This window comes from Anas acuta, chromosome 21 (assembly GCF_963932015.1).
Source record: "Anas acuta chromosome 21, bAnaAcu1.1, whole genome shotgun sequence".
Lineage (NCBI taxonomy): Eukaryota > Metazoa > Chordata > Aves > Anseriformes > Anatidae > Anas > Anas acuta.
The window spans coordinates 3,012,146-3,033,273 of record NC_088999.1 but is presented as its reverse complement, the minus strand read 5'-3'; positions in this window follow the sequence as shown (position 1 = coordinate 3,033,273).

The following is a 21,128-nucleotide window of genomic DNA, read 5'->3' as shown; positions in this document are numbered from 1 at the left end:
CAAATAAATCCTCCCCAGTGAACACTCCCTGCATAGCACCCCACGGCCGGCTGCTCTTCCTGCTGCAGAGCTCAGTGCTCAGATCCTGCCCTTCCTCTGCATCGTGTGCCTGCCTGCAACCTCTGCCCATCCCGCCCCTGAAACAGCCCAGTGACAAAGATAAGGCCCAGCAGACTTCACTTTGGAAGGCATTTGAGCTTTGGAAAGGCTGCTGACTGTGTGACCCCACTCCTGGGGTCTTCCCAGCCAGCCTCCAAGCCCTGTTGTGACCTCTGTGGAGGCAGGGACCCTCCCTGCCTCCCCCCTAAAGCCCAAGCCACGTGGATGCGATCACAGCAGAAGGGAAAAGCAATGTTATGTTGTAGCAGAACCGTGCTGGCAGGTCAGAGACACAGAGACATCTCTGCTGCCCTGGTCCAAGGGCAGGTGCAGGTCCCTGCAGCTCCAGCAGAGGAGCTCCTGCCACCTGAAGAATTTGGGGTCCTCATCACTTTGCAGGGCATCCTTCAGCCCGTCTGCAGCCTGCAGAAACACATGCCACGTTGCTGCAGAATCACACGGCTTTGGGCCGATCTAATCAGAAATATGGGGAAAGGAGAGAAGCTGTGATAAATATAACTTTGCAGAAGGTGATATTTCATAGCAGGCTCCAACCATACATGACGGGGGGGACCCAACAGAGATTGGACTGCAATGGAAACATCACCTTTTGAACAAGATACTTTATCTGTTAAATCAGTTCCCTCTCTTGTCAAATTAAATCCATAGCCCATTTAATCAGGGAAGTCAAAGCCAGATCCAGTGTCTCGGGGGAAGTTTTATTGGAAGCAGGTTCTCTCTTTGCAAAAAGGAAGGTAATATATATTTGAGACTGCATACTAATGCTAAAGAATTTGTCAGGAGGAAAAAAAAAAAAAAAAAGAAGGAGGGAATGGTTCAGTTTCCCCACAGAAAATTATCTAGATTGGGGAAATGTGAGCTGACCTAGTTTTCAAATTTCTTTTTTAAGCAGAAAGAAGTAAACCTTGTTCCTAATGTTTCTGAACAAACATAGCTTTGAAAGGCACACCAAAATTCAATAAACGTAAAACAGAAGGGAGAAGGGGGTAGGTAAGGTAGTACTCCATGGTGTCTATCCTGAAAGGGGTTGTAGAAAATTTGGGTCAGTCCCTGAGATAGGATGTCTTCTTGCCTTGATCCTTTCCAACAGCACGGGCATCTCAAGGGCACTGGTGGGAAGCAGGGACAGGTCCCAGGTCCCATCTCTGGAATATGCTCTGAGCTCTTCTGCATGGATGAATCCTTTCGTGGGAAGAATAAATCCTGGTATAAGAAAAGCCAAACAGAGCTAAAGAGGAGGTATGGCAGAGGGGGAAAACAAATAGGAGAATAAACCAGAACCCAAAAAATCTGACCCACCAAAAGGAAGGACACACAGAAAGAAATTTTGCTGCCTAAAAGTCAAGCCAGCCTCTGGGAAGGAAGCAGCTGAATTTAAAGCAACCATTTTGGAGATAAAGACGACACTAAAATTACTGTTGAACATTATCCAAAAAGGCAGATAATGCCTAGATTACATCTTCAAAGTTTTATCGCCTTAAGCTAACGGAGAAGGAGAAGGGGGAGTGCAGGCTCTCGGGGAGAGAGACTTGGTTCCCTAGGTCTGTCGTGAGCCACATTGACTTGGACTCCAATCTCCGGTATGTTTAATATGTAGATTGACTTAGGCTTTCTCAGTAAGTAATTTAAGAAAACAGCATCTGGAAAAAAAAAAAAAAAAAAAAAAAGTCTTAAGTAATTTAAACTTGCTGCAAGCAAAGGCAGCAGAAGGTCAGTTTTTTTAACTTACGCGAAAAGTGATGACATGGTATCTGGAAAAGGGCCAGGTTTGTGCAGCAAAAGAGGATTTCCTGCTTGTATTCCCATCCATTGTAGCTCACTGCTCTCCTTTAAATGACATCTGGATGTGTGTGTGGGGATGCACATGTTTCCAGCCGCAGCAGGCACCCTGCAAGAGTTCTGAGCCTCCAAGGTTTCATCCTCCCAGCTGCGGCTGGCTGGTTAGGGATGTACCCCAGGCTGGTAGCGGTGTACTCGAGGGAAGAAGGATCCCCTCTAGCATGACAGAAGCAGCAAGGTAATGATTCAAAGAGATGGATTCTCCTTGCTGCCACTCCCAGGAGAAAATCTCCGCTTCATCCCCTCTTTGTCTGGCTTGTCTGCTTAGGGTCCAGCTCAGCGAAGCATTTAAGCAAATGCTTAACTCCCATTGATTTCCAGGGGATTACGCACACAGCCTGAAATTAAGCACGTTTTTAAATGCTTTGTTGAACCAGGGCCTGAAAAATGTGTTTTGCAGTGGTAGAGGACTCTCCCCGCATCTTTCCAGTGCCTCATGCAGCGGTCTCCAGAGCGAGGCAGAGACCGTTTGGGAATAAATATTTTGAGGCTTTCCCCCTGCTTTTTGTTGAGCTGTGATGTGGGACATCACGTGCTGACAGCCGACAGCGGGTGGGCTAAGCAAGCAGCTTTGCAGTGGTCTGCTTGCCACAGGGGTGTGCGATCGCAGAGGGGATGATGAAACCATGCAATGAGGAGCCTGACTAAATCAGCCTACACCATGCAGTGGGGAGCAATTCCAGCTCCAGCTCCAGCTGTGCACCCAAACCTGTGTCTGGAGGAGCTCTGCACCTCCCCAGAGGAGAGCAGGAGATGGGGCAGCTCTGTCACCAGTATGGACAGCTGGAAAACCAGTGCCAGAGAAAGGGGACCCTTCAGGCCTGGCTTAGTCATGGTCTCACATAAAACCAACCTCAAATCATCCCATCCTGAAACCAAATCTCACAACTTTGGATTGCGTGAAGTCAAGACTATCTTTTGAGCTCCTTTGAACAGCAGCACTTGCATGGTGCAGGACCATGCAGAGCCTCCAACATGCTCTGCTGAGCATCCTCAGAGATGGATTTGACCAACTCTGGAGCTGTTTTCCAAGGTGCAACAGAAGTTATTTTCCTATCCTCCAGATTAACTATGCAAGAGACCCTGGGATTCCTTGGGTTTATTTTTTAAAGCTGAGAAATGAAGGTCAACATGGTGGCCTGGCCTGTATTAAGCTTTACTCCACAAAGTCTGAGCTGCTTTTTCTGAATTTTTCCACCAACTTTTAACATGAAGTAAAAGCTGAGCCTGGGATATTTCAATCCAAAGATGAAACACTTGGCGGAATGATAGAAAATTGAAATCAGAGGCTCACCATGGGGACAACCAGAGAGTGCTCCAAAGGGGGGTGCTACAACTTACCCCCCCAGTATAATCCCTGCTTCTTTAGGTTTCTTTGTGATCAGTCGTTGGTGCTAAGTAACCACATTTTAGTATTAAAAAAAGCAATTTGTTCCAAATGCAGTGGCTACAGGAATGCCACATCCTATTCTTAACAACCCCATGATGTACTGACAGCAAGCCAAATCCTGTTCTCAATTACAGGAGTGTAAATTCACAGTAACTCAGTACACAGCCCTGTGTGACGGGAGTGAGCAAATGCTCAGAGCTTTTGGAAATCACGTTGCGAGGATTTGCATATGCAATGATAACTGAAAGGCTGTCAGCCGGCACACGGGGACTGTGTGTAGCTGGGACGTGCCAGCAAGTTGGCATCAGTGACACCATCAGGTATCACTGCCCGTGCTTTGGATGGCAGAGATTTGGCAAAGTGAGCTTGTCAGACAGTGCCTGTATTTTTTTTTCATGCTCCCATGCATGGGGAGATGCCTATTTACAGCGGAGTGACTCCAGGAGTGGGGATCAGAGCCGGGCTGGGGCACACCACCTTCTGCTGCATCCTGCAGCCCCTCTCTGCTCCAGCTGGGCAGCACACTGCCGAGCCCAGCATCAAAAGCCGGCGGCAGCGGCGGAGCAAAGCTGGGCTGAGCTTGAAAGACAAAGTCCTTGAGAAAGCCTCCACCCCCCCGGCAGCGGCGGAAAGCACGCCCGAGCCCACATACGCTGTCCCTGCCAGAGACTTCAAATGGAGACAGCATCTCCCTTGCGTGACTCCCCTTTCATGCGCCCGGATGCATCCGAAGTCCCTCGCCAGTGGGATGAGCGAGGATGTGCTGGGGGAGGCCCAGCCTCCACAGTGCTCCCATTGTGGAGGGAACACAATGCAGTCACCGCAGAGCTCATGGGGAGAGCAGCAGCTTTGATGCACGGCAGAGGAGCTGGCTGTGGGGTCGGGTCACCCCCGGGGCTCGGCCCAGCGCTGGCTTCTTCCCTCTGTCCCCATGCGAGGGGGGCTCCAAATGCCCGATCCCTTCCAAAGAGGGCGAGGCTGGGGTTTTCCAAGGAGCGCTTGGGGCCGGGTGTCAGGATACCTGGGCTGTCCCATAAGCACAGGGAGGGACTCTCCCATCCTTCCCAGCAGCTGGTTTACAAGGTGCAGCAAGGCTCTGCTGTTTTCCCATCCCTCCCCTGAATGTCTCAGAGGCTGCACAGGAGGAAGCCCCATTTCCTCAGCTTCCCCTTACTTACCTTTCCTCCAGCACCCAGGGCCAGACTGCTCCTGAGCTCCATCTATCACATCCACCTACCCCTACCCAAAGGTTTCTGCTCCAGCACCGATCCCATGTGTACAATCCCGCAGGTCTCCCCTCGGACTTCTCCAATGCAGCGCAGAACATCCCGTGGTGTAAATGAGCCCTCGTTAGCACCCTGGAGAAGGAGCGTGGAGCTGGGGGAGGAGGAACACAGACGTCTTGGGTTGATGGGTCTGAGGCTGTGATTTTTTCTTGTTGACCAGAAGGGGAATTGCTGGAAGGGAGGCAGGACACAGCATCTGGGAGTCACGTGAATCCTCTCCCAGTTTCAGCACTCACCCACACAGGTTGCTTGCAGAGGGCAGGCCATTAGCTAAATGGATATAACATTTCTGGGGAAGGGAATGGAAATTGCACCTGGGCTGTGGTTCAACTGCCACTCTGACTCCAATGCGTACAAAAGCCCAAAGCCACGCTGAGGAGCTGGCAGCCAGCTCCTTTGGGATTACAGAAGCAGACTCTAAAGCAAAGCCCTTTCCAAGACTTGACATGCAAAAATGCAGTTTAGGGGCCTGATGTTCAAAGACACATTTTTTTTCTCCAGGATCCTGGCCAGCAGGGAGAGAGGAACTGCACATGGGTGGCAGGGCTGAGCCCTGAAGCCAAATGTCTGAGAAGATGCATCTCATTTTGAGCATCTTTATTCCAAGACTGTGCCAGAGTGCACTTGTTGCTGTGGGTTAAATCCAAGCTTTACCCAACATAGCCAGAAGCCCATCACTGCCATCCGAGTGGGCAGAGCCTCTGCAATTACATCTACAGTGAAGCAGAGCAGACAGGAGCGTCTTGCAAGTTAGTTTATGACAAAGCAGGATCAGCCCCAGCTCGCTTTATTGCTCTTGTTTTACAAGCATCTGTTGTTTGGGAAACATCTGAAACGAGCACAGCCCGACACAAGGCACCCTACGCAAAGCATCCTCTGTCAAAGGGGGAAATCTCAGACACGTGTCTGAAAAAAAAAGACTTGAAAGCTTTTTGTTGTTGTGTTGGTGGTGGTAATTTTGTTTGGAAAAAAAAGAAAAAAAAAAAAAGGCCAGAGAAGAGATTTCTTTTTTGAGAACTCCCCCAGATGTTTGTGGTTTGGGATTTTTTTTGTTGTTGTTAGTGCCTGGTTAGTCTCATGGATATTGAAACCTGCTCTGCTCACACAGAACAAGGGGGCTCTGATGATGTTCAAAGGGATCTGGAGAGCAGCAGTCAGCACAAAGCTGCTCTCCGCTTTCCTGTGCGGGAGGGAGGGGGAAGCAAATGGTGGGCAAGGGCCTCACGGGCGGCTCTTTGCTGCTCAGGCAGTGGGAACAAAGCCCAGGGAAACTGAGCTGTAAAGCAAGAGGTCCCCAGAAACACTTGGGATTTTCTCCAGCACAACATTCCCAAAATATTGAATGGTGTTTGGATGCAGGTAGAAAACACAACCCATGTGCCAACATGGGAGACTGGAGATGTTTTCTGCATGTTCCCCAAATCCTAACTGACTCTTGCTTCCCATCAGGGGCACTGTGGGGCTGTCCCGATGGCAACTCTCTTTTGCAAACACTTTTTGCAGAGCGAATTTGATATGAGGTAGGGTAGGTGATGGCTTAGGACAAGAGGAACAAGCCCAAGAAGTGCACGGGGCATCAGGCTGAAATAGGGCCATACCGAAATATTCTGGAAAGGTCACACCTGGGGCAGAGCCTGGAATGAAGCAGATTTCCAAGCAAATTGCATTCCCTCTCCAGAATTCCTGCCACCACATCTCAAAAGGCATCACCTGGCTGAAAGACTTGAACCAACTCAGAAACCAGGGGTTCCTTGAAGGGACACCAGAAGGACCCTGCAGGGGTGCAAAGAGCCCCCCACCCACCTCCATCGCTCCAGTTAGAGCTATTCCATTTTTTCCACCCTGAAACGCAGTTTGACCTAACGGGGCATTTAATTGCAACATTTTCCACCAAACTGGGAACTGTCAAATGGCAGATCAGAGCTGAGCACAAACAGACACCATGCAGCCGCAAGAGAGAAGACAGAGCTAATTACCCCCAGATTACAGATTGCAGCGGGGGGGGGTGGAGGGACTGGGCTACCAAGTGGGCCGGTGAATTGGGCAAATTGAGTCATCTTGGCTCGGCGGTGTCAGCTCAGGTAAAGGCAGCTTCGCCTCCGCCCTCCTGCTGTGTCCGCCCACCTCCTCCCCTTCCATTTCAAGAGATTTCGGCACCTCGGCTCGACCCACTCAGTCAGCCGAGCACGGAGGGGCTGGATGGCTCATAAAGCTGGCGGGATTTCAGCAGGAGAAGATGCATGGCCTCTCAAAGGTAAATAAATAAAGCCTATGCAATGGCATCCTCGGGCAGGCAACTGCCAAGGCTGGGGCTGGAGAGAGGGAGGAGAAAAGCTCTCCTGTTCTCTGCATCCATCACCGCTAGGCGTACCTGAAATGGATCCAGGCAGAATAGATGGCACTAACCAGGTACATTTTTCACCAGGCTAACGAGGAAGTACTCTAAATCTTAGCAAGGAGACCTAAATAATGCAGTGAGCAAGACTGGTGCAGGTGAGAGGACAGAAGGGAGATAAGAGCCCCAAGAAAGCCTGGTGGTATCCAAACCATTGCCCCAGCTCTGAGGTCAGCTCCACGGCACTGGGATGTGTGTGTTTGGGCTCCATGGGTGCCCGGAGGCCCCATCCTTCTTCCAAGGGGACTCAAAGCAAGGCTGGGATGAAGACGTGGACCTGCAGCACCCTCATGGCAAGGCAGCAGCCTCAGGAACCACTTTCAGGGTCCTGAGGGCCTGTCTTCTCCCTAAAACCCAGCCTCCATCTCTCCTCTTTGACTTTTTTCTTAATATATGCATACTCCAAGAGAACACGATGCTGCTGTTAGAGACCTCTGCTCTTGGCTGCGACTGTGATGTCCTAGGACAAGAAAAGGAGGTGGAGAACAGCTTTGAGACCACTGAGGCAGAGGACACTGCTCTTTCCCTGCACCCCTACCTGGGTTCAGCTGCTGGACCTCTGCTTCTGAGGCTGTCAGCTCGAAGAGCCCCACAGGTATAAGATGCCTTATAGGTCTTTTTCCTTCTTCAGAGACGTGCCCCATCAGATTACTGCTGGGTCCAGCCCCCAAGGCTGAAGGAAAAGCCTCATCCCAGGCGCTACCCTCCCCTATTTCTCTCCACCCTCGTCGAGCTCTCAGGACTGGATACCTGCCAACGAGCAGACGATTTAGCACCAAGTGTCTCTCTACTGATGTTTCCATCAAGACAGGGAACACGAAAGGCTCCACTGATTTACCGAGGCTCGCTGGTTCTGTGCCTTGACAAGAATTACAAAAGGAATCTCATTACAATCTCCTCGCTTCTCATCAGCCTGGCGCAGAGCCCACTTGCGAGCGGTGCCGATCAAAGCCTTGCTCGTGAAAGCCCAAAGGGTGCAGGAAGAGCTGTTAGAAATGTGCTTTTTCTTCTTGTTGTAGCCACAGCACTGGGGTGAAACCAGAGAAAGGCTGGAGGATTGAGCAGGGGACGCAGCCTCTTGGTGTGGACAGGGCACAGAGCTCCACACGCTGCTCTGCTGGTCCCCGGGAGGCTCCCAGCTGCAGCCATGGGCAGTATCTGGAGAAGGCTGTGATCCTTGCAGAGCATCCAAGCCTACAGGGATAACCATCCTTTTGCCATGGATCCCAATAAACAGGGCACAACAGAGGGATTGGCAACCACAAAGGGCTGGAAACTTATTTCCATGCTGACTCCGTGCTGCGAGGTCACCTCTGGGATGTGCTGGGGACCCACGGGGACGTGGGTGCTGTGCACAACATTGCGATGCCTGATTCAGGCTTTCCTTCCCAGCCCCTGGGAGGCATGGAGCAGGGTGGGGGATCCTCCCCAGCACAGTCAAAGGGCACGGCGTGGGGCGCTCTGCCAGGGGAAGGTCTGTGAGAAGCCCCACGTTCACCATTAGGAACTGATCCAGGGGATATCGTGGACGAACATCTCAACTATAACCCAAGTTTGGCAGTAAGTGAGCAGGGATGAGGAGCTCTAAATCCCTCTGCCAGCATTGAGGGCTGTTGTGGAGGTCTTCCAACCCCCAGCAGACCACACAGGGACGTCTGGCCGCAGGACTTTCCACCCTGAAGCTTCTCCTTTTAGCTCCAGTCACCGTCTGCCATGGGCAAGAGCAAATGCTGCAGTCCCTGGTGTACACCGGAGTGATGCTTCCATTAGATTCCCTCCTTGGCTGAATGGAGGCTGGGTTGCAAATAATTCAATGTCGACAGAAAGGGTTTGGTAGGCTTTCCTATTGTTTTGGCCCATTCGGTTAGGAAAATCCAATTGGTTTTCTGTTCCTCCTAGTAGTTTTGAAGCTGTCAATTAATTTCCAGAGATTTTGATAAAGTGGGAGAAGTTTCAAACATGTTACAGTGCTACAAACTGCATGAAAATAGATGGCTGGGAGAAGAGAACCTGTTAATGTCTCGCTGGACAGCTGCAGGATGAATTTATCTGAGGTGTCAAGCACCAGTAAATCCACATTGGAAACTGATTTTAGAACTGTGCCCAGTCTCAGGAGAAGTTTTGATCAGAAATTGCATTTCTCTCATCACAGGAGGAAAGGAAAAGAAAAGAAAATTGAGAATCCCGATTCCAGCTACTTCAGGGACGACTTGTTTTAGCCAGTGGAAATGTTCCTCTCTTTGACTGGGGAGTTGCTCTAATAATCTGGGTACCTCAATCTAGGGCAAGAAACTTTTTCTACCTATTATTAAATCAAGTAAATATTGAGACATCATGGAAACAGTATCATTGATGTTAGACTGCACAAGTGAGGTCTGATGGAGCATCAAAGAATAATTATGGCAAGAAGGGTCCCTAATAGGGACCCCCAGCACACGGGCTGGGTGCACATCCCACTGTTACCTTGATGTAACAGGGATTAAATCTCAAAGCACCCTCAGACACCTTCAGTGTTGTGAACAAGGCACTGTAAGGAATTCTTCTGACTTTTACACATGCGGCTTGTCAAAACAGCGGCGTCCGGCTCGTTAATGTATTTTACAACATCTACACAGTGGTGGCTTTTCTAGTGGCCATTAAGACAATTCCACTTGGCCGATTCCCCTCACCTCCTATGTGCTGTCACAATGATCGGGCTCTGCATGTTTTGGAAAAGCAGACATATTTATGAGGGCTTAAATCTGGACTCATTCCCGTAGGGTTTCTTTTAAATGTTTTCAGCATCTCCCCTTTCCTTACTCTGCAGACTCCAGCATAGGGGAAATTTTTTCAAAAGCCAGGTTAACTTGCTGAGACGTCATTATAAATCCAGAGCAAATAGGCCTGAGATGTTCTTTGCGAGCCTTTTTTTTTTTTTTTTTTTTTTTTTTCAGTTAAATGAGCTCAGCAGTACAGCAACTACTTTGCAAATGCACAACAAATCTTTGAGGGTTGCCTCAGACCATGGGGTCTCTCTTTGCTGCCGGCTCCTTGGAGCTGCAGGAAGGAAGGCACATCACTGGATTACACCTGCCAGGAAAATGCTTTTTTCATAAGGGTCGGACAAGCTCCTGCCATGATCCTTCAGGATAAAAAGAGATATTTGGTTCTGTTTACTCTGCATCATCCTTCTGCCTACACAGAGCCATCCCCAGCAGACAGGAGTAGCGCAATGGCCACATGCAAGGGGCTCTGCAGGACGTGCCCACAAGAGCAGCACTTCCCCCTTCAGCCTTTGGTGGACTGGAGATGTTCTCCTACCATGCACATCCCTTCCAGCAACGATTTGGTCAATCCCTGGGAGCTCTGGAGCGTGGTGAGCCCACCCCCACTGAGCATTTGATGCTTGTAGGGTGCTAGAAAGCCAAGGCCAGTCATTGATGAAATGACTAGTAGTAGTGGGCAGATCCAAACCAAGACCAGCAAGGTTCATATAGCTGTCAGTTGGGTGCTGCCAAGCAGGGATGATGAGACCCCAGAGAGGGACCAGCACAGGATCTGCTCAGAAGCCCGCATCTCCCTTTCCATCCCCACCGGTACCAACAATTGCCATCCCTGCTCCATGGGCCCTCCCTACACCATCTCTCGTCCCACCTTCACCCCTGGCTTTAAAAATGGGATGGAAGAAGGGACATGGAGCAGCAGTTCAAGCCTGTGGGTGACACCTGTGAGCCAGTCCCCTCTCTTGGGTATTCACTTTGTCTCCAAAGAGTACAACCACAGAAGGCAAACACTGGCTCTACTCTAGGAAGCCTCCAGCCATTAGCTAAGCACTAAGAGTGTCTTTGCATTCAGTTTCACCTAAAGCAGGCCAGATGAAGGGCAGTTCAGGACACTCCTCCAGCTGCTCTTAGAGGTGGTTTCTCTCCGCTCAATCAATTGCTCTTGTGTCAAATACCCTTGCCCCAAGAGATATGTGAACACAGTTTGTTCAGCCTCTGATGAAGGCAGATGAAACACTCACTCATTTTCTGAGATTCAATCGTGCTAAAATCTATCAATTAACTAAAGACATTGGAGCTTGCTAATGTCAGACTAATTAAGACATGCTTCAAGCACTTCCTATTAGTTATTCTTGTGGTTATTAGGTGTGGAGGAGATGTATATAAATAGACAGGAGCTCGCTGCTAAAGTAGGAAAATTGTTGCAAAATTAGGCTTTGGTGGGGTGTTCTGAAATGACGTTTGATGGATATTGATACTTGGGAAAACAGACATCTAATATAAATATTAGCCATACTACAGCAGTATCTAGAAACCTCTCAGGGGATTGGGGCCCTCTTACACTAGGCGCTGCGTGAGGAGCTGCTCCCCAAGAAGAAGCAATGCCAGAGGACCACTGAGTGCCTCTGTTTCAGACACACTTCAGAAATGCCCCTCTCCTAAGCAAAGGGGAACGGGATAGCTTCATAAAACCAATATCTAATATATAAATAACCAAAGCTTGGGGTGATCTTAGCCTTAGTGAGCCTGTGAGGCCTCATCCTGCTGATGCACTTCGTGACAGCACTGACTCTGCTCACAGAGCCTGGAGCCCCCCCTCGGCCCTGCCCTGCAGCCCAGACCCCAAAAAGCTGGGCTCAGGGGCATCTCAGCCATGGTGCTGCCCTGTGAGAGGAGGGAAACAAAGGTTGGTTTGAGTGTCCTGCAAGCAGGAAGATGAATTAAGCATGATTTGGGGCTGGGGCTACAGGAATTGATCTCTGCTAAAGCACTGTCCGTGTATGTCTGGAACCGAGTCTGGGACAGGAGAGCTGGGTGACCAGGGCATCCACTGAGCCTCCTCCCTGCTGGGTAGTGGGTGCATGGTCACACGAGCTGCTCCTATTGCATCTGCCCGTCCTGAGCAATTTGCAAACCTGCTGGCTGACTTCAGCACCAGCTGAGAAGGGGTAAGAAGTCTCAGGCATATCATTTTTCTACAGGTGTTGTGAAAAGTAGGTCAGAAGAAAATTCTGAGGGAGAGGCTGCCATAAAGACAGCTTTCCTTAGACTCCTGACTACTCCCACAGGAGGAAAGGACGATGGAAGTGCCACCTACAGAGAAATCTTCCCTTCTCTGGTTAGAGCAGAGAGTCAATCTACAACATCTCTAGGAAATCAGAGGTCTTTTCCTGTCCTCCTGCTGTTGGAAAACACAGCTCAAGTGCTCCGAGCTGTGTGGCAACGCTGGAATTCTCACTCCAGTGGAGCAGAACGAAACATCAGGCCCCGAGAGGTGCCCAGGGACCACCTTTTCCATGAGCAGCAGACAAGGCAGCCCAGCCCTTTGCTGAGACTGGTTGCACTGGTGCTTTTTTACAGAACAGCAGTAGAGCCCCAGGGAGGAGGACCATGAGCTGGAAGCCCCTTCTGACACCCTGCCCAAGGGGTACCGTGGGGTACAGAAAGCCTCTGTTCCTCCTTCCTGGGCCCCTGAGCCATTCAGCATCCTCAAAGAGCTGCTCTTTAATCAGGCATCTGAAATAGCAAATGAAAGAGTCAGCAGGGGAAGACGTTGAGTTATAAAGTCCCTAAGTTATAAAGGGAACTTACTATGAAGCTTGAAACTAGAGCAACCCGCCCATGAGTCTCCTCCTTGCAGTTATTCTCTTCTCTGTCCAGCAAAAACCTCAAGGGATCAACTCTCACTAAATTACCCTCTTCTCTGCCAGCCAGAAACTTGTATGCATCACCTCCCACTAAATTACCTCGTCTCTGGCCAGCTTGAAACCTCAGCGGCTCACCTCCCCTGCACTCCCCTCTGCCAGCCGCAATTAATCCTTCCAGCTGAATTTTCCTTCCAAACTTCTCCTCTAAGTGAAAGATCCAGGGCTCCAGTAAGGAAAAAAGTCTGAGCCTTCCAGAGACGTCTGAAAAGGCCTTGAGGAACAGGATCTTACCAGAGCCAGGCATGAAAGCCCAGGCTTTGCTTTTGCTGCTCCTTTAATGCTTCCTCTGATGTAGGGGGAATGGAGAGTTTTTTCTCTTTTGTTGAAACAACTGCAGCCACGGGGATATGTTTCTGCTCTGTCCTCCCCCCAGCTCCCCGAGGAAGGACAGAGCCACATCCCAGAACAGTCTGGGGGCTCTGAGATGCTCAAAGCTACGGCAACGAGGAGGGAGAAACCTTCAACATTTTTCATTCACACACTAAATCTCTTTGCAAAGTATTTGATCTGGCAGCCTCCAGAACATTTGTCAGGGGAGAGAGTCTTTGCTGTGTGGGGCTGGTGATAAAGAAAAACTGCCTGCCATCAGCTGACCACCTCGTCCCAGCAGGAGACATCCTATCTTGGGCACATCAAGGCAGATTTCATTATTAAAGAAGCTGTTTGTTTGCCCTGATCTATGGGAAGAAAAAAAATAAATAAAGGGGGAGGAAGGGATTTCTTTTGTTCTCCACAAGCAGCAAATCAGGGCTTCTGTTCTGTCTTCATTACCTGCTCAGTAATTGTCACTGCTGAGTGCCTGGTGAGACATCATGAAGGATGCTAAAAGCTTTCCTCTCCCTTTTTGCCTTTCCATCTGCTCATCTCCTTGCAGGCTGATGGAGGCAAGGTAACGTCCACTGCTTTTAAAGAAGCAAGGTGGTGTTCATGTAACCCCTGGCTTTATTTTTAACCTGTTAAATAATAAAAGTCAAATGGCCTCTTGCTTGTCTGCCCACCACCCTCAGCACCCACTGCAGGAGCTGATTTATTGGGAATAATGTCCTTGGGCTGTGAAGGTGAGGGCCCTGCCCTGTTGTGCCTTCACCTTGCCCAGAATTAACAAAACAAGGTGAAATTTGAGGTGTTTTAAAGGTAAAGCGGCTGGGGAGCAGCTGTTTCATTGCAACCTCCATTTCCCCCTCATTTTAGGAAAGGACACAGCTTTGATGGAGGTACATAAGAGTTACTTACCTACACAAATGTTGTAGAAATATGGAAATTTAAACCAGAAAGAATCATTAACAGTCCCTGAAGGGATAACTGGTGGCCATCCCACGACGCCCTTAGACAGCCCAGCCTCTGCTCCTCTCTCCCTTCTTCTAGGATGGAACTATTCGTGAGTAACCTGGATCCCTCTTGCTGCAATTTAAGCTCATGATGCCTTGTCTTCTTCACGACAGACATCAAAAATCAGGTTTCATTTTCATCACACAATTAACATTCAGCAAAACCAACACTTTTTAAGGGAATGATCTACTTCACTGCCTTGCTTAATGGGAATATTGCAGTCATTTCTTAAAGCTGGTTGAGATGGCGCAGTATGATCTGCGCTGATGACACAAGATTGGCTTCCCATTTTAAGATGACAAACCATTTTGAAATGCAACTTGATTACCACACCACTCTTCTTCCGAGGTGGTGCTGTGATTTGGGACATTTCAGGATTATCAAAGCTAAATCCTGCCATTGGGGAGGAAGCAGCACAGCACCGGGGCCCTCCCCAGGACTTCCCTATGACCTGCCCCTGATTTCAGCCTCCCAGCTCCCCATCAGAGCCTGCTCCAGCCCTCACTGATTGTATTTTATTTTTTTTAGGAAACTTGTATCTTCTAGTTTAAGTTTATTTATGCTAGTTTATACATGCTTATTTCCTAATTATTGCCTTTGAGCTTAAATAGCTCTTGTCCCTCCCTAGTGTCAACATTTTGGATGCCATTAGGAAAAGCAGCGTTCCTCTTGTTCAGCCTCTGTTCACAGGACTAAACACAGGTTTCTGCAGTCTCAGAAAAAAAAAAAACAGTCCAAGTTCCCCAGGCATCCCAACAACCTTTCGTGGCTCCTCTTCTTTGCAGCGATGCAGGTGATTAAAAATTGCATGCAGAGAACAGATTTTGGCTCAGGTCTCGTTGGCTCGGGTGTTTTGCCTAAGCTGCTCTCAGGGTCTTGGGGCAGGAGGCGATGCTAACACCCACCAAGGGCAGAAAAATCTCCCTGTGGAGTTTAGGGTGGCATAATCTGCCTCTCCGATGGCTGTTCAAGGGGACAACCCATCCCTGACTAGGTATATTATACCATGGGTCACCCCCCAAAAAATAAATAAAGGGAATACCCCAGCCTGGAAAGAGAAGGTTTACCCTTCTTCCCCCACCAAAACCAAACCAGCAGCTAATTTTTAGCTTGCTGCATTGCCTGTTGGTGTGGATGCACACACGAGGAGATAATTTCTGCTTTCTAGGGCAGAGTCAGCACCAGTCATCCCCCTGTCCCCACTCAGCCTCCTAAAATTTTGTGTTCATTCAAGCCCATAATGGCTAATTCAGCACCTCCAGGAGATCTCAAGGAGGCAGAAATAATGAACATTTATTAATTAGGCTCTTATTAATTTATGAGAATTATTAAGTGCTGGTGTTCTGCTTGGCACCAGGCCTGGCTCCAGCTGGTGGGACTGCAGGTGCAGACAGGGAGAGCCTGCCACGAGGAGGGACCGACTTCTTGTGCCTGATGCCATGCCCCAGGGTGAGCAAAAAAATGCAGCTCCTGACTCCCACGTGTATTAAATGTCCTGCCCAAGCCATGCACATGCCCTGTACTTACAGGAGAGGTGGCAGCAGGGTGGGGAGCACTGGGAGGGTGGGAATGGTGCCTTATCAGAGCAGAGACAGAAAGGCAGTGAGATGGGGAGGCTGTGGCCCAAAGCCTTCTTGGCGCACAGGCTGTGGCTATTGCTGCTCCCCAGGCTGAGCACACACATCGATGTGCAGTCCTCTCTGCCTAAACCACCCCAACTCCTCGTGTCAGCCCACGGAGGCCATTTAACACCAAACCTTCTCAGGACACCACTCTTCATGCAAAACACGCTGCCGTGAAGTGCCCCCAAACCTGCCTGCTTTTAGAGCTTTTCCACAGATTTTAGCTGCTGAACTCATTGCCTCGAGCTGTTCTGGACTGGAAATACCCTGGGGTGCAATAACAGGGATTCAGGCTGAAACCTGAGCCCCAGGCTGGGCATAAGACCCCGTCTTCCTGAGCAAGAATTAACTCCTAGCTGCTCACAGACACAAAGAAACTTTCAGCTGCACTTCAGAGACCAGCACAAGAAACCATTTCTATACCTAGCTGATGCTATTAAAGAAATTTGGGAGTTAGAGAGAGAGAGAAATCTGTGCCTGTGCCTCAGTGTCCCCAACAAGAAGCTAAAAGGAAGCTAAAGAAACATCTCCAGCAAAAAATCTGCCCTAGCTCCATGAAACCCTCTTGGTTTAGGCGTGCTGCTTGGGATTTGTGCCAGCAATCTCCCTGAATTCCCATGGACCCCCATCTTCCCCACCCACAGCAGCCCCTCCGGGGCACAACACTGCCCTGCAGCTGTCTGGAGAGCACCCATGGGTGCCAGGGTGCTTGTCTGAGCCTTTCCCACGACCTACGTGCAGGGGCTTGCTACAGGCTTGGCCGATGAAAGCCTCCTCATTATCCAATTACCTTGAAATCACTTTTAACTCAGGCCAAATTAAGGTAAAATGCAAATAGAGGTGTTAATTCCTTATATCCAGAAATAGATAACAGAGCCAGGGATGTTTGTAGAAGATGCAGGGGAGGGAATAAAGGAGAGCAAAACAAACAAACACAGAAAAAAACACATTTCACAAAGCTTCGTTATGTTCCAATAGAGCAGTCGTGAGAGGTCAGTGAAAGGCACAAAACACAAAGTTGGGCGGGAGACGATTTGGGACTCCACTAAGAGCTCCTCCAAGCCTTTGCAAATTTCAGGTGGTTTCTGTGGTAGGATGCAAGCAGAACTGCCCAGCTCCAACCCTTGCAAGGTAAGCTCACTTGTACCAGGCTGCAGGAGAGCTCCCCAGCCTGTGCTGTAAGAGTCCCACTGCCTCTGGCACAATCCCTTCCCAAAATTCAAGCTGTGGAAGACGAACAGGCTTACTGCAAGTCAGGGGGCTGAGTCCAGGGAGAAATCCCATGGTCACATCAGGAAATGTCCTCTGTGGAGGGAGGAGTGGGGCTGCTCCAGTTTTCCTCTGGAAACCAATGGCAGGGGGGAAATTTGGTCTGTGTCTCATCAGAACCAGCTGTTCTAGCTTGGCATTCCCCATGGTTTGGTGTGGATAAGAAAGGATTGCAAAAAAATACAAATAAAATAAAATAAAATAAAATAAAATAAAATAAAATAAAATAAAATAAAATAAAATAAAATAAAATAAAATAAAATAAAATAAAATAAAATAAAATAAAATATAAAATACAATCAAATCAAATCAAATCCAGAATCAGATTGGGATGTTTGGACTTCATCTAAATGAAACACTTCAATTGATTTAACCTTTTTTATTATTGTTATTATTTTGTTACAGGCAGTAGCGCAGGATCCCTATTATTTTTAATTGGCTCTGTTCCTCATTAGACTGAGCACAGATTGTCACACAGCAGAATTTCTCATTGAGTGCAAATCAAAGCACCAAATGTCCCGGCTCCAGCAGTCCTGGGCAAAATGCTCCTTCTCTGCACCTTTCTATGGGAGGAAATATCTCCCCGTGGACTTCTCTGTCCTCTTCCATGTAGGACACAGGGCAAACTGTCCTGTCCACCCATCATGGGGGTGGCTGCAGCCCTGGGAAAAACAGCGGCTGGTTTGCAGAGGATAGGAAATACGTCTGAGCAGGTGAGGGACACGGGAGCAAATCCCAAAGGTGCCTTTACAGATGGCGATTGGCCCAAAGCAGGTAAATAATAGGAAAGGTTTATTAGGTCGCTGTGTTAGCGACTATTAATATCTGCTGATGCTCAGGAAATGTCGTCATGCAGAGCAGGAATAGGCTGCTCTTTACCTTGAATCCCGTACAATAGACCAAAAATACTCCGAGGCGGCGTTCTGGAGCCGCTGGTGTCCGCCGTGCCCAGATAGCCATCGCTCCCATCAGGCAGTCCCATCTCTCAGACCAGGACAAGGAGTTTTATCCGGCCATTCTCTGCTGGGGTTTTATTTTGCATCTTTTAAAAAGAACTTCCTGTCCTTGGAAAGCAGGGGAAAGTGTGCAGGAGCTACAAAAAGAGAAAACCAGGGAGGATGCATGGCTGAGGGGGATTTGCTGAGCCCAGGAGGTGAGCTTCGTGGGAGGGACCTTGGAGGAAACAGGGAACGGTGGGAACGAGGATGTGGGGTTATTTTATTTACAGCAGTACAGAGGGATGTGAAATGGAGCTTTGTGCACTTGGCATCAGGGCTGCCAGGGAGGTTGGGGAGAAGGCTGCAGGGGAGGACCCTCCGTGTCTGCGCAGCGGGGTGGGAGCAGGGGGTGGCTGGGTCCTTGCTGGGCTGAGGCACAACAGCCCATCCCTGCCTTCATTCCTCAATACCTGAACATTCTGGGGAAAATCATGGCCCCAGCCCAGGTTCCCCGCCCCCTCTGCAAAGAAGGAGGGGAACGGGGTTCACCGAAGCCAGCACACCTTGGAGGAGCCTCCTGATGTTGGGGTTTGCTCCTCCCATGGGCATGGAGGAGGCTTCTCCTCTCCTCCTTTCTTTGCTGAGAAGGGGCTGACCTGGCAGCGCTGCCTGCCTCCCAGGGGCAGTTTCCAGCTGCAAATCCGAGGCAGAGGTGGGTATTCCACCCTGCCTCGCCCTCCTCCCAGCATTTCCCGATGGCCCTCATCCAGCAGAAGCGCCTCTGGCACTGCACCCAGGTACCCTGGAGCATTTGGGCACCCTGGGGACCTGCCCAGGCTTTGGGTGGTGCTGGGACATCCATACACAACATCCTTTGGTACCAATGTCCCTGGAATCTGGCACCTGACTCCGTTACACCTTTGAAATGCTGCCTTAGCAGCACAGCACCATGGGCAACAAAAAAACACATCCAGCAAGGGAGTTCCTGCAGGTGGGCTGTCCCAGTCATACCAGTGAGTCTTTCGTGGCCATAAAATGTGGCTCTTCTACACTGCGATAGTTGCTGGAACACCTGTGTTAGGAAATGGGATGGGCTGGTGGCCTGATGCCATGGTGAGGGAGCCCTGGACCTTTCTGCACATCTCCCTGAGCTGGAGAGCAGCCCCGTGCCTGCAGCAGCCACCTCCTGGGGCCACAGGTGATGACAGCAGGGACACGTCCTGGCTGGTGGCTCTCCGAGGACTTCACTCATCCACAGGTGCTGACTTGGCCTGGGATGAAGCTTGGGGATGGACACAGCACACGGAGGCACACCGTGCTGGTCTGCAACACAGAGAGGCACTGTGCCTTCGTTTGCATCTCAGTAAAAGTTATGTCCCAATTTTTAGTCTACATTAGGCTGCTTTGAAGTAAATCTCTCGAACCCTGCTGTGTTCTGCAAAGGGACAGGCAGGACAAATCAAGGTTTCTTCATTGGATTCTTGGATAGACCACAGCGAATTATACTCTGGTGGTACCGACCTCTTGATTGATCATGGAGGTGATATTTTCCATTTGATCTCTCCTATTTATTAGGATCATTTGGCATTCCAGCCCTGTCCTCCAACATACTCGCTGTCCCTTCCAGCGAGGTATCGTCTGCAAATTCAATAATCATCCTTGTTATGTCATCATTCAACCGTTAATGAAAATATTGAATGCATTTGCCCCCAGGAGAGCCCCTGTCTGGATGCCCACTCAATCCATACATCTGTTTTGACAGGGAGCTGCTGATAACCACTCCCTGGGTACCTCACCAACAGGTTTTTCACCCATCCTACAAGAGCTGCACGTGGACAAAGGTCCCCATGAGACAAAACCTCTTTGGCGTGACCGTGTTTGACACAGACGGGTCCTTGTCCCTGCGCAGAGCAGGGCTCCCGTTCACCAAAGGACATTTGATTGATTTGATGCCTCAGTTCTTGACAAGTCTGTCAAGACCGATGTCCTTGTTTCCTTCAGGGTGCTTCCAAGCAGTGTGATTACTTCATCCAATATTTTTCTAGTTATTAAAGCAAATTGGGAGGCTCAAAGCACCCTGGTTCATCTCTTCCCACTTTCTCAAAGTGCCTCCACAGGTCTTCAAAGGGAACAAATGCTTCCAGCTGGCTCAGCCAGGCTTTTAATATGTTTTACTGGCTTCAGGTGGTTTGAAAGCATCTCACCTTGGTGGCTCGCTCATGCCTCAGGTCCTGATCTAGCGCCTTGCCTGTATCTGTGCTTCTCTGTGACTCGGTGAGCCCTTGGGGCTGAGCCTTGCCCCATGCAGACCTCGGTGCCAGGTTTGACCTTGTTGCCTTTCTGCTTCATCGTCCTCCCCCGAGCACAGGAACAGACATGGGAGCTGCTCCCTCCCATCCTCTCCGAACTGTTCATCACTCTCATCCTCAAGACAAATCGTCCCATGTCCTCCAGTTCCTTTTCCCAGACATTGGGCAAGCAAATTGTGAGAGCCCACATCATCAAAGTGCCTGAAAAGCCAAGCACGACATTAACCCTTTGGCTTGCTGCTATTTAATTCTTTCCTTTGAAGGCTGAGAGCCTCTTCCCACTCCATCTGGAGCACGTTAGTACCAAACAAATCATTTCAGTGCTTTCAGAACTCTCTTAAAACAGACTGGAAGGAATTGCTGTATTTCAGCTAATGAGCTTGTCATTATTGCTTTAGGGTTATTTATTCCTATCTTGGGTTCCAGGAGCTGCATATCAGCCAGGTCTCCCCTCCCCAAGCTCACGCTGAGCTGGAATCCTCATGATCAGGGTGTTTTACCCCTAAAACAGGCATCTTTGGCAACACATCTTTTTAAAGCATGGACTCAGTGATCATCCCAGTTACTGAAGACTTTGGGGACAGGTTGCCCAGGCAGTGGTGATGATCTCCATGCTCTTTCCCGTTCTGGGCTGGTACCTGAGGACCTTTCCCAGTGGTGTCCCTCCAGCTATCAATTTGCAAAGTGAAGCCTCGGATAGGTTATTATTCTTGGATGCCCAACTCATCATGGAGATTTATGATGGGTCACTCACAGGGAGCCCATTTTGCTGAAAAAACAAAACAAAATAAAACAAAAAAAAACAAAACAAAACAAAAAAAAAAAAACACCACTGGGGCTGTTTGGGGTCATCCTCCCAAATCCTGGGGGGCTGCAAGGGTGCTGCGGGAAGGGAACATTTCCATACAGTTGTTGGGGAGAAAAAAAAAAAAAAAAAAACAA